At 35.8% G+C, this 12,336-nt stretch overlaps 1 protein-coding gene and 1 long non-coding RNA gene across 2 annotated transcripts in view; one reads left to right on the top strand and one right to left on the bottom strand.

Annotated features, from left to right (window-relative positions):
• Positions 1-12,336, bottom strand: part of LRRTM4 (leucine rich repeat transmembrane neuronal 4) — a 713,234-nt gene that overhangs the window by 439,621 nt on the left and 261,277 nt on the right. The window lies entirely within an intron of this gene.
• LOC125162489 (uncharacterized) lies at positions 244-11,615 on the top strand. The gene is made up of 3 exons (XR_007151051.1): positions 244-363; positions 6,653-6,658; positions 11,605-11,615. It is a non-coding gene; the product is annotated as an uncharacterized LOC125162489 (long non-coding RNA).

A 12,336-nucleotide genomic window follows, 5' to 3' on the forward strand; every position in this document is an offset into this window, starting at 1 on the left:
AAAAAAAAAAAAAACTTTAGAAAAGTTTAGCAAACAGCTACTTTACTATATCCAAACATCACAGAAAAACTTTTGTCTCCACCTCCATTCACACCAGCAAATGCCTAGGGTGTAACCTAGACTTCCACTCTCCACTGGTTGTAAAAATTGGCCCTTCCTCTCTCCAGGCCTCCTTATGAGTGACATCATCTTTAAACCTTGTGAGGCAATTCCTGATAATGGGGCCCAGGGAAGATGGGGTGACCTGGAAGTCCAACTACTTCCTTACAATCATCCAACTTTTGGATGAATATCCAAAATGCTTCACTGTGGGAGCAGGAAATGTGGGTTCCAAGCAGATGCAGCAGATCCCCATGTCCCTCTGTAGGAAGGCTGTGGTGCTGATGGGCAAGAATACTGATACACAGGCTATCTGAAGGCATCTGGAGAACAACCCTGCTCTGCAAAAACTATCGCCTCACCTTTGGGGGGAATGTGGCTTTTGTGTTCTCCAAGGAAGACCTCACTGAGATCAGGGACATGATGCTGGCTTATAAGGTACCAGCTATGGCTGTGCTGGTGCCATAATCTTATGTGAAGTCACTGTGCCAGTCCAGAACACTGTTCTGGGGCCCAAGAAGACCTCCTTCTTCCAGGCTTTAGGCATCACCACTAAAATCTCCAGGGGCACCACTGAAATCCTGATGATGTGCAGCTATTTAAGACAGAGACAAAGTGGGAGCCAGCGAAGCCATACTGCTCAACATGCTGAACATCTCCTCCTTCTCTTTTTAGATAGTCATCCAGCACATGTTTGACAATGACAGGCTCTACAACCCTGAAATGCTTGACATCACAGAAGAAACTCTGCATTCTTGCTTCCTGGAAGGTCTCCACAGTGTTGCCAGTATATGTCTCCGGATAGGGTATCTGACTGTTGCATCAGTGCCCCATTCTACCATCAATGGATACAAGTGGATCCTGGCTTTGTGGAGACTGATTACACCTTCCCAATTGCTGAAAAGGTCAAGGCCTTCTTGGCTGATTCATCTGTATTTGTGGCTGCCACCCCATGGCCACTAACACCACTGCTGCACCTGCTGCTGCCACAGCCCAGCCAAGGTTGAAGAAATCAGAAAAGGATATGGAATTTGGTCTCTTTCACTAATCATCATAAAGCAACCAATTTAGCCAAACTTATTTATGAAACAAGAAAATAAAAGCTTACTTCTCATTAAAAAAATGAGTGGGTGGCACAGTTGATTAAGCATTTGGCTTCGGCTCAGGTCATGATCTCGCAGTTCATGAGTTCAAGCTCTACATCAGGCTTTGTGCTGACACCTCAGAACCTGGAGCCTGCTTCAGATTCTATGTCTTCCTCTCTCTCTGCCCCTCCCCCACTGGAGCTTTGACTCTCTCTTTCCCAAAAATAAAATAAACATCAAAAAACATGTTTTTTTACCCAACCCTTCTGTCAATTAGGATGGCTGAAAGAAGTCTGAGTGGTGAGCTAGGACTCTGATCCTTGCAGAATGAGTGATAACTGGTGTGTCTTTTTCTACTTTGGCATCAGTGGAGACCATGTGGGAATCCTACACTTCTATCCTTGACTGAGGGTAATAGGGTACCCCTCCTTACTCTAGACTGAGGTGGTATCAGAGTGGGCCTACTAGATAGTCACTTTATCACTACTCAGTAGTAAAGAGAAGTTACCTCCTCTAGAGCCAGAGAAGTGGGGAATCTGGACTTTCACTGTAACCTGGCAGAAATGAGCAGCACTTTATCTTCCCCTGCCACATTAGTAGCAAAGAAGGCTAGCTAAAACAATATTTTAATGAGGTCAAAAGTCTCATACATAGTTCCCAAAATATCTAGGACTTAATTAAAATATCTCTTGAATTAACAAAGAGCCAGGAAGATCTCAATTTGAATAAGAAAAGGCAATCAACAGATGCCAACACTTAGGTGATACAACTGTTAGAATATCTAACAAGGATTTTAAATCAGTCGTCATAAAACTACTTCCATGATTATGAACACATTTGGTATATTTTTTAAAAGAAATCCTAAGCAAAGAAATGGAAAATGTAAAGAAGAATCCTGAAGGGAGAACAACAAAAATTACGCATTTTGAACAGAAAGAATATAATCTGGAAGTATAATGCAAAAGGAGGGACCCGGAGATCTGTGAGACGATTACAAGAGATCTAACATGAATGCTATCAGAGTTCCAGGAAAAGGAGAAAAAAGAAGAGTTGGAAAACATATTCAAAGAAATAAAAGTTGAAAACTTCCCCAAATTAGCAAAAGACATACATTTAGGAATTTAAGAAACGGAGCCAATCCCAAACATGGTAGTCCCAAAGAAATTCATGCCTAGACATGTAGTAAACTTCTGAAAATGAAAAGAAAAATTTTGAAAGCAGACAGAGAGAAACAACACATTACCTATATGGGCAAAGTTTTCCAAAGCAAGTGAATTCCTGATAAGAATTTGTGGAGGCCAAAAGGAGATAGCATGATTTTAAAGGGCTGAAATAAGTGAACTTCATTCCAGAATATACATCCAAGAGTAATATCCTTCAGAAATAAAAAGGAAATCAAGACAGTCTCAGATGACTGAAAATAAAGCAAAATAAACAAAAGAGAAACAAAAAACAAATAAGAATTGTTGCCAGATGATTTGCCCTAAAAGAATGCTTAAAGAAGTAATCTAAACAGAAAAGATATGACAAAAGAACAAATTCTGAAACAACAAAAAGAAAGAAAAAAACAACAGAAAGTAAAATTATAGGTAAATACAACAGAGTTCTCTTTTCCTATTAAGTTTTCTAAATTATATCTGACGATTAAAGCAAAAATTATAAAATGGTCTATTTTAGCTCTCAACAGGAATTATTTAAGATAATAATGTTATAGGGGCGCCTGGGTGGCGCAGTCGGTTAAGCGTCCGACTTCAGCCAGGTCACGATCTCACGGTCCATGAGTTCGAGCCCCGCGTCAGGCTCTGGGCTGATGGCTCAGAGCCTGGAGCCTGTTTCTGATTCTGTGTCTCCCTCTCTCTCTGCCCCTCCCCCGTTCATGCTCTGTCTCTCTCTGCCCCCAAAATAAATAAACGTTGAGAAAAAAAAAGATAATTATGTTATAAATTGAGTTAAGGTAGAATAAGGTAAGGAGAGAAAAGTTTTTGTACACTCCTCAAACTGGTCAAAAGATGACACCGGTAGACTGTTATAAGTTATGTGGATACAATATAAAACCTAAAGCAAATAATTAAAAATTCTATACAAAGGGATACACGTACAGACATCACAGATAAGTTAAAATGGAATTCTAAACAATGTTTAAGTAACCTACAGCAAGAGAAGAAAAAGAAAACACAGAAATGAAAAACAAAACAAAGAACAAAAAATAAAATGACAGTCATAAGCCTAAATATATCAATAATTACATTATATGTAAATAGTCTAATTAGAATAATTAAAAGATAAAGATTGAAAGTAGATTTAAAAATATGATACAACTGTATGCTATCTATAAGAACCTCACTTAAAATACAGGTTTCCCTCAACTATCTGTAAGCAGAGCGTTCTTAGGAAACCTTTCATATGGTATGAAATGGTATCAAGTAAAGAAGCAGTTATCATTAATTTATATGGAAAAAAATTTCCAGCATTCCCAGACGTCAAAATAACCTCTCTTAGGCTTTTCTGATACCTTACGACATATCTTGCTGATGGATGCACAAAACAAATCCAGATAAAGCACAGATGCTCACAGATACAATTCAAAGCTAGGGAGGCTTGATTCTGAGATGCTGAGCATAGTTCCTGGGGAAGGAGCTAGGTGGTGCCACTCTGGCCACGACTGGTTGGTGCTGCCTCTCTAATGACTTACTGCAAAAGAAACACTAAGTGCTCTTTTTGCCTTTTTTCATAAAAGTAAAAATCCTTTCCGGATTATTTTAGATTAATGGAAAGAGGTACTAATGTAGATCTTTCATAAATGTGAAGTGGCATAATGCAAACTTTCAAAAAAGTGGGGAATATCTGTATAATGATAGAGTTTGGAAGTTAAAGTATTTAGAAAGAATATGCAAATAACCAAAGGAAAACAGGAGTGGCTGTATTGATATATCAGACTAAGTAGACTTCCCAGCAAAGAAAATTACAAGGAACGGAGTAGGTCACTGCAGAGTGATAAAAGGGCCAATCCACGATACTAAATGTGCATGCATTAAACAACAGAGCTGCAAAATATGTGAAGTGAAACTGCTAGACTGAAGAAGAAATAGATCAACACACAATTATAGTTAAGTTTCCCACCCCCATCTCTCAGGTGGATAGACAACTAGACATAAATTAGGCAAATATAAAAGAACTGAACATTGTCTTTAACCAACAGGATCTGATAGACATTTATAGGCTATACCATATAATAAGCATAGATTACATATTATGTCCACAGAACATTTATCAAAATAGGCCATATCTTAATCATGAAACAAACTCAAAATATTAAAAAGAATTTAAATCACATGCAGTGTATTCTCTCACCACAATAGCATCAGAGTAGAAAGTCAGTAATAGAGCAATAATAGGATAACCTACAAATACTTGGAAACTAAACACTATATTTCTAAGTGATCTAGAAGTCAAAAAGAAAATATTAAGGGAAATGGAAAAGGATACATTCAACAGAATGAAAATAAAATTAACCTATCAATATATGTGGGATGCAGCTAAAGTAGTGGTGAAGGGACATGCATATCACTAAAGGCCTATATTAGCAAAAATTAAAAATCTCAAATCAATAATCTAAGCTTTCATATCAAGAAACTAGAAAAAGAGGAACAAAAATAAGCTCAAAGTATGCAGAAGAAAGAAAATAATAAACAAACAAAACTAGCAGAAATTAATTATGTGAGAAAACCGAGAAACAACGAAGAAAATCAATATAACAAAATTTGGTTATTGGAAAAGATCAGTAAAAATGATGAATCTCTGGTGTAACAGATTAGAAAAAAGGAGAGAAGATACCAATGTCATGAATGAAATAAGAGATATCTCTAGAGTCGTTACTGGCATCAAAAGGGATAATTAGGGAACAAATAAAAAATAACTCTACACAAATTAATCTGACAACATAGATGAAATGGACCAATTATTGAAAGCACAAATTAGCACTATCCAGCCAATATGAAATAGATAATAGTTATGGAGCTGCTTATATTAAGAAATTAAAGGGGCACCTGAGTGGCTCAGTTGGTTAAGCATCCAACTTTGGTTCAGGTCATGATCTCACAGTTTGTGGGTTTGAGCCCCCACGTCAGGCTCTGTGCTGATAGCTCAGAGCCTGGAGCCTGCTACAGATTCTCCCTCTCTCTCTGGCTCTCCCCCTCTTGTTCTCTCTCTCTCTCTCTCTCTCTCTCTCTCTCTCAAAATAAACATTTAAAAAAATTAAAAAAAGAAATTAAATTCTTCTGAAAAAGAAATCTCAAGCTCAAATAGTTTCATTGGAAAAGCATACTACATGTTTTAAGAAGAACTAACAAAAATAACAAGAACTAATTTTAAACAAGCTCATGTAAAAAATAGAAGAGGGAAGACTTTTTCACCTCATTTGATGCAGTTAATATTACCCTCATATAAAATCCAGATGGTAAGATGGTAAAAAGAAAGAGAGAAAAGGAAGGAAGGAAGGGAGGAAGGAAGGAAAGAAAGAAGGAAAGAAGGAATACAGGAGGGAGTGAGTAAGTGAGTGAAGAAACAGATCAATATTCCTTATATATAGAGACAAGAAATTTCTTTTAAAAATTTTTTTAAAGTTTATTTATTTATTTATTTAGAGATAGAGACCATATGAGCAGGGGAGGGGCAGAATACAGGGAGAGAGATAATCCTAAGCAGGCTCCATACTGTGAGTGCAGAGCCTGTTGTAGGGTTTAACCAATGAACCCTGAGATCATGACCTAAGCCAAAACCAAGAGTCAGTCTCTTCACTGACTGAGCTACCCAGTCACCCCATAGACATTAAAAAATAATCTTAACAAAACATTAGCAAATACAATTCAGAAAAACATAAACTAGTAAACCATAACTAACTGGATTTATTCTAGGGATGCAAGGCTAAAACAATATTCCAAATCTAAGAAATATAACCTGCTGTGGTAAGAGGTTAGGAAAGAAAAATTACATGAGCTTATCAATGGATGCAGAAAAAGTATTTGTCAAATCTCAACATCCATTCATGATAACAATTCTTTTTTTTTTTTTTTTAATTTTTTTTTTCAACATTTATTTATTTTTGGGACAGAGAGAGACAGAGCATGAACGGGGGAGGGACAGAGAGAGAGGGAGACACAGAATCGGAAACAGGCTCCAGGCTCCGAGCCATCAGCCCAGAGCCCGACGCGGGGCTCGAACTCACGGACCGCGAGATCATGACCTGGCTGAAGTCGGACGCTTAACCGACTGCGCCACCCAGGCGCCCCGATAACAATTCTTAGAAAACTACGAATAGAAAGACTTCTTGAACTTGACTAAAAAAACTACAAATAAACTATAGCTAGTAGTAAAACACTTAATGCTTTTTCTCCATGTTTAGGAATAAAACAAGGTTATCCAGTCTCATTACTGCTATTCAACAAAGAATTGGAAGTTGTAGCCAACAGGATACAGTTGAATAAAGGAAATAAAGACATATGATTAGAAAAGAAGAAATAATTTCTAATTGAAGATGACTTGATTGTTTATGTAGACAAAGCCAAAAATCTATTAAAAAGTTCATTAATTTAGGTGTGAGCTCAGAAATGTCACATAGTGCAATATAAACATTAAAAAATCAATTGCATTTTTATATGCTAGCAATGAACACATGAAGATCAAAATTAAAAATACAACACCAGTTCAAACCCCTCAAAAAAAGGTAATACCTAGGTATACATCTAATAAAATAAATACAGTACTGCTAGGTTATAAATTATAAAGTGCTAGTGAAATCAAAGAAGATCTAAATACATGGAAAGACATAACATGACATGAATTAGAAGACAACACAGAAAAGACATCAATTTTCTGTAAACTGTCGTACACACACAACATAATTCCTATCAAACCCTAGCAAGATAGTCTGTAGATATACACAAGATTATTCTAAAGTTTATAGGGAAAGTCAAAGGAAGTAAAATATCTGTAACATTTCTGAAAAATAGAATAAAGTAGTAGGAATTATCAGTCTACCTGATTTTAAGACTTACTATAAGCTACAGTATCAGGACTGTGGAATTAGCAAAAGCATAGACACATAGATGAAAATAATCCAGAAACAGATACACAGATACTGTTTGTTTGTTTGGTTTTGAGAAAGGAAAAAAGCAATTCAGTGGAGGAAGAACAGCCTTTTCAATAAACTGATGGAGCAATATGATACTCATGGGCAGAAAAATGAATCTCAACCTAAGCCTCACAACTTCCACAGAACTTAATTCAAAATAGACAGTAGATTTAAATAAAGACATAAAATTATAACACTTCTTAAAAACATAGGAGAAAATCCTTGGGATCTCAGCCTAGGTGAAGAGTTTTTAAACATGACACCAAAAGATGTCCACAAAAGAAAAAAAAAGATAAACTGTACTTCATGAAAATTGAACACTTTTGTTTGTGAAGACCCATTAAAACAGAATGGAAACATAAGTTACAGACTGGGAGAAAATATTTGCAAAGTAAATATCTGATAAATGACTTGGATTGAGAATTTATAACAAACTCACAAAACACCACAGGGAAAAAAAACTAATTAGCAAATGGGCAAAAGAATTTTCCCTGAAGAGGATGCCATCCATGGAATGGCATATAAGCATGGAAGAAGGTGTTCAATATCAATAGTCGTTAGGGAAATGCTAATTAAGACCACAATGAGACATCACTACACATCTATTAGAACAGCTAAAATTAAAAACAGTGACAACACCAAATGCTGGTGAGAATATGAAGAAAGTCAATCCTTCACACACTGCTGGTAGAAATCTAAAGTGGCAGAGTTGCTATGAAAAATAGCAAGGCAGTTTCTTTAAAAAAATAAACCATACATTACCATACAACAGATCAATTGCACTTCTGGGCATTTATCCCAGAAAAATAAAAACTTATATCCACAAAAAAAACCTGTGATATTTTTTATAGCAACTCTCTTTGTAATAGCCCCAAATTGAAAGCAACAAAAATGTTACTTAACACATAAATGGATAAACAAAATGTAGTATCTACGTATCATGTGATACTATTAATAAAAAGGAACAAATTGTCAATATATGCAGCAACTTCTATGTTGCTCTCAAGGGCACTGTCTTCAGTGGGGAAAAAAAAGGCAATCTCCAAGGGTCACATACTTTATAAATCCATTTACATAACATTCTCAAAACAAAGTTATAGACAGAACTGACTAATGGTTGTCAGGGTTTGATGAACAAAGCAGTGACTGTGAGGGATTTGGATGTGGCCATAAAGGGGTAGCAATCAGAACCTTTATGGTGCTACAGTAGTTCTGTATGTTGTGTATTGATGTGGTGATTTCATGAATACACACATATGATAAAATGTCATACAACTATATTTATACTTACATTTTATTGTATTATCAGTTTCCTGGTTTTGCTACTGTACTACACAGCTGTGTAAGATGTAACGTATGGGCAAAACTGGGTGAATGGTATCTGAAAACTCTCTGTGTGTTCTTTGCAACTTCCTGTGAATCCATAATTATTTCAAAATGAGAAGTTTGCAACAAAAAGGATACCACAAATAATTAAATAAGATAAACACAGGGCATTCAGACAATAAACCATAAACTTTTGGTATTATCATTAGATTAATATTTACATTGTATTAAGGAATGTTATCAAAAATGTAAGTATAGGGCAAGTAGATGGTTGCATGTACCACTACATTTGCTTTTTATTTGAGTTTTATTTGAATAAAACTCAATGGGGTTTTCATTGCTCAGTGGGATTTTCATTGAAATGACATCAAATCCTGACAGGTTCTACATAGAAAATTAGTATGGGCAGCATTTGCAAAAAGATATGGGGCAGAAATTTAAAAAAAGGCAATAAAGATGTGGAACATCAGGAAGTTGAAGAAGGAGCCCTGGAAAAGCAGAAAAGATGGATTTTACTAGAAAATATCAAAATACATAGTAACATTACTGTAACTAAATTTGTACATGATTGAATAGAAATTAGGACAGAGATATGTGGCACTAATTAGAAAGTCTAAAAACAAAACAAAAAAAACGCTAAAAAATAATTTAGTATCCTCTAACGTCATAATAGCAGTGACAGGATATGTCAAAGGTCAAGAACATGGTTTGGGCATCAAATAAGCTTAGATGTGAATCCTGGCTCTTACATTAACTGTCTATGTGATATCCAATGGCAATTTCTGGAAGAATACTTACGTCTCAAGGAATATGTACCACATTGATGAAACCATAATAGTCATAATAGCATATTCCATCTTGTAAGGGAAACCTAAGAATGATATAGGCAAATGGACAAGTAGTTATGCAGTGATACACTCCGCCACAGGAAGTATGGGGAACATGGAGGTCAACAGATAAGAGACAGGATAAGAATTAAAAACCGAGAGCACCCTTTCTGATGAAAGCGATCCTGGAAGTTATATATGAAGGATGAGTAAGAGTGGTCTAGGTGAAGACCCAGAAATGGAGAGAAATGGATTAAGATTATAAACATGACTCAGTGTCAGTGCAACATCATTTGCAAGACTGAGAGGAAATAATTTATTCAACGTTGATATAATCCGGTTACTTTTCACCTTTTCCATATGTAACACCTACACGTTTGATGAACAAAGAGGTTCAATAGAACAACCCACGTTAAGAGCATCATAGGTCAAAATAAACTCCTAACTCTACAGTTAATTGTGAGTATAAAGAGAAACACAGAAAGGAAAGGAGAGGGAATTCTACTTGGTGCAGCAAGCAAACCTCAGCGTTAGGAGGTTTAAGATGTGAATTTAAAAATCAGCCTAATAGATCATTGGGTTCCCCTTAGTACTAGAAGAAAAGTCTGTATTAAAAGATTATAGAAAGTCTGCTACATTTTTAATAGAGAGGTAATATTTCTAGAATTCACACAATATTCAGCTTTACAAATTTATGGGTCACAGCACAGTTTACAGAGGTAAAGAATATGCTCATCTGAAATTTCCTAAAAGAGACTGATGTGATTGAAAACCTGTAGAACACGTAAGTGTATATGAAAGTCTCCTCCACATTTCCTAAATTAGATTTTCCTTACTGTTTGACGTACAACTGAAGAGATTAAAACTTGGGCGCTTGGCTGGATTAGTCAGTAGAGCATGCATTCTTGATCTTGGGGTCGTGAGTTTGAGACCCACGATAGGTGTAGAGATAACTTAATTAAATAATAATAATAATAATAATAATAATAATAATAATAATAAAGAGATTAGAACTTCAAAGAAGTCACATATGTATATGTTGGTGTCTGTGCTTGCTTAGTTGAAGGGTTGCTTTCTGTATCGAGAGAAGTTTAATCTGTATATCAGAGACCAGAATATATCATACAAAAATGAGCTTTAATGATTAGTTGTGATTTTAACACATTACACAAATGTGTAGCAGTATTTAGATAGCAAACCCCTTCTTGTCAAAATTTGCCAATATGTTTTTCTAATAGCCATTAACTACCACATCAAGAAAGAGATTCTAATTTGTCATCACTTAGTTTTTGATGTTATTAAGAAAGGTAAATATAATCTGAGCTTGTACCAAGAAGTACAAGCTAGTTCAACTATACACATAGGCACAGATGCACTAAGTGCACGTCAAAACATAGCATTTTCATAGGTGATTGGGCATTTACATTTCTGAGTGGGCTTTTAGAATTGTAATTATCCAATTTAGAAGGCAAGAGGGCAATTTCCTTATGAAAATAAAGCCTCACCAAGCCTGATCAAAATGCAGTTGGGGACCTTATCCTAATTGATGACACTGGAATTGGAGACAATCTTCAAGTAATGATTTTAGGAGATGAACCATAGAATAACTTGTACTTTTCCCCATCACTAGGCAATAACTTTAAAATAATAATTTCCCATATTCACACGTACACTCATTTCATGTGTCTTATTATTATTTCCAATGATAAGTCTTAGGCGGGCACAAATTGGAGGAAGCATGAATATTGTGTGTAGTCCATAGGAGAGGATAGAAAATTCAAATCTGTATTGGGTTTCACAGTTCCTCTAGAGAAGGGCTTGAGAGTATTTTGAGTATCAAAGACTAAGCAAGGTTTATAAAAAACAGTGTTCTAAATACCTTGGAAGTAGTAAAGAATAGATAAAAGTAAGCCAAAGAATAGTAAAAAATGAGGAAATCGATGGTAAATTTACTACACACCGAATATTCCATTTCTTTCCCTACATTCTCCATTATTCTTTCAGTTGGCATTGTCATATGACAAATTCTGGTGGGGGCTATGAGGAAAAGTAACACATTTCATTTCTAGACTAAGGCAGTGAAATTCTTATATGAAATTATTCAGGCTGGGGCACCTGGGTGGCTCAGTTGGTTAAGCATCTGACTCTTGGTTCTGGTTCTGGTCCTGATTCTCACAGTTTTTGGGTTTGAGCCCAGTATCTGGCTCTGAGCTTACAGTGGAGAGCCTGCTTGGGATTCTCTCTCTGCCCTTCCCTGTTCACACACGCTCTCTCTTTCTCTCTCAAAATAAATAAACTTAAAAAAGTTAAAAAAAAAATCGAGGATATCTTTTCTTATTCTGGCGAACCTGGAAATATTAATTAAGTTGATGTTATTATATGAGGCTCCCATTAGTCTTGGTCCCTGAGTGTTCCAAGATCCCTTGGTGTCCCAAACTGGAAATGAAATGTGAGAAAGAAATAAAACTGGATTACTTGAAGCCACTTAAAAACTATCTAAGCCTAGCCTCTCCTGACTAATATACATGGTACCTAGGGACAGAAATCTAGGATGTGACATGGATAAGAGTATGTGCAGCATTCCTAACAGCATTAGAACTACTGATCTTTGGAGAAAGTGGGCTCTCTATCCTGGTCTATGGGTCTTGCTGACTTTGGATAAACACAAATAAAAATATAGCATACCTTACATATACAATTTAAAAATAAACATTATTTCCAAGTACTTTCAGATTTACTGAAAGGTTGTAGTATTGTATAGAGTTCCCATATGCACCTTACCCAGTTTCCCCTATTCTAGTATTAACATCTTACATTTTTTAGGGTATATTTGCCTTAACTAACGAACAATCACTGATACATTATTATT

The sequence above is a fragment of the Prionailurus viverrinus genome, chromosome A3, assembly GCF_022837055.1.
Source record: "Prionailurus viverrinus isolate Anna chromosome A3, UM_Priviv_1.0, whole genome shotgun sequence".
In the NCBI taxonomy this organism is placed as follows: Eukaryota; Metazoa; Chordata; class Mammalia; order Carnivora; family Felidae; genus Prionailurus; species Prionailurus viverrinus.